Source organism: Dipodomys ordii, unplaced genomic scaffold, assembly GCF_000151885.1.
Source record: "Dipodomys ordii isolate 6190 unplaced genomic scaffold, Dord_2.0 Scaffold41, whole genome shotgun sequence".
Classification (NCBI taxonomy): domain Eukaryota; kingdom Metazoa; phylum Chordata; class Mammalia; order Rodentia; family Heteromyidae; genus Dipodomys; species Dipodomys ordii.
In genome coordinates, this window is record NW_012267257.1 from 2768932 (window position 1) to 2771210 (window position 2279).

Consider the following 2279-nt stretch of genomic DNA (forward strand, 5'->3'; position numbering starts at 1 on the left):
GAGGAGGAGGAGGAGGAGGCGGCGGCGGCGGCGGCGGAGGCGGCGGCGGCGGCGGGCGGAGCAGAGGGCTGGAGGAGGAGGAGTGGGGGGGGGTCCCCCGGAGTTTGTCTCTGCACTGCTTCATCCTCGGCTCTCCGGCTCCAGCAAGACTTTTTGCAAACGCCCGGGGAGCCTCCCCCCCCACCGTGCGCCCCGGGGAGCCCCCTCCCCGGTACCTCCACACACACCCCCCCTTCCCGAGCTGCTTCAATCTCCTGCCTGGCTTGGGTCGGGTCGGGACGCGCGGGGCCTCCAGGCAGTTTCAGACTCCCCGCAGCCTGGGCGCGGGACCCGGCGCGGTTTTGTGTCTGGGTTGTGTGCGTGCCTCACGTGTGTGCGTTCATCTCACACCGCCTTCCCCCCCCCCACCTCCACCATCTCCTCCTCCCCGGCCGGGAGTTGTGGCTGAGAACCCGGGCCCCCGACACTCCCACCCTAGCCCGGCGGGGCCGAGACGCGTCCCGGCGTCTCCACGAGGCTCGCAAACAAAAACTGTGTCACACCTCGGACCCGGCCGCCCACCCCGCCGCAGGCTCGCCTGCTCCCTTTCTTTACTCCCCTTTCACTTCGCCGCCGCGCCGGCAGTCAGCCCGGAGCAGGGGCGCCGACGTAGGCGGTCGGCCCCCTCCTTCCCAGACCCGAGGTTCCCCAATTCCTGTCGTCTACCTCTGCAGTCTCCTGCACTGCCCCCCACGAAATAACAACAACAATAATAGTAAAAAGATTGCAACACCGATCGCGAACTTCTGAAGCCGCCGTTTATGAAGTACAGTGCCTGGCATTCTTCGCTGAAAGTTGGCGGGGCTCTCATTTATAACATTTTTTGGCATGGCTGAATGAAACTGAGGAGGCGATATTTCCTTTTATATAAAACGATGACTTCACGGAAAAAAAGGCGATATTGTTGATTCCAAAGCTGCCTCATTAATTTCTATTCTTTTTTTTTTTTTGCCTCTGAAGCCCCAGCGACCACAGACAGCGAAGTATGCAGACGGGATTCTTGGACATTCACAGGTCACTACAATTGGTTGTCCTGCGGATTTCCAACCCGCCCCACCTCGCCCCCGCCCGCTCCCCCGCCTCAGTCTTCCTCCCCAACCCAGCCAGACCTTCCTCCCACCAAGTCCTCCTCTAGCCCTCACCCCCCATCTCCTGTCAACCCCCCCCCCACTCAGCCCCCTCCACAACTGCAAATAACTCAGTGATAACAGATTCTTTTCCACCAACTGCAGGAGATAGTGCTAATCTTTTAATAAAAGATCCCATTACAATGGGATCTGTCTGGACAGACTATAATAGATCCCGAAATACAGCCGTGCTAATATTAGAAGACAGTTGTTTGGGTGCTTCTCAGACGGGCCCAAGCCCCCCTTTGAAAGTGGGCCTGAATCACAAAGCCCCGCGGCCGCCGCACCTGCACCGCGCGCATTCGGTGCCGGCGGCAGGCTGGTTAAAACCGGTGACCTCGCCGCCGCTTTTCGCTTTATAATTACCGTCCTGAGCACGGAGGGGAGGGGCGCGGGCAGCCCGGGGAGACTGGCTTTTTGCTCACTTCAGACGGCTGAGGGGCGCGGGGGTGGGGTGTGTGTGTGTGGGGGGGGAAGCTCCACATCCTTCTTAATCTTTCCAGATTCATTCATTCTGTCTGTCTATCTGTCTGCTGGCTCTTCTCTTTTCCCTGGCGTCTTCCTTCTCTCAGCTCTCCTTCCTTTCACTCCTTCCCAGCTCCTGTCTTCCTTCTCGACACTGGGTCTCTGCCTATACTCTCCCTCCTTCCCCTCCCTCCTCATTTTTCCTGTCTCTTTTCTCCCCCCTTCCCTCCAACACATTAATGTAGAGTTGTTTAGTGCCCTCTAATGGCAGACGACATTAACAATTAATAGCAAACTGTCCCCCTTGCAGGAGCCACACTCCATGGCAGAGGTCCAAAGTTGAATTTGTTTCTTCTTTATTCAGAGGTGGATATAGGGCTTAGACAGTGATGGGCTGGAGAGAAAGTTTGTTTTCTTCGAAGTTTTTTTGTTCGTTTTTGTTTCCCCTTCCACTGTAGGGAAAAACAAAAGGGGCCAACCGTTATTATATGTCTCTTTGACCTCCTCTCCATACACATTTGTCTTTTAGTGACAGCAAGAGACACAACTTCTGTCCCAGATTGATCAAATCATATATTCAGAGTTGGAAAAGAAATAAACGTTCTAAGTACATGAAAGAGCTTAGATGGTAGATGACTGCATCTTATA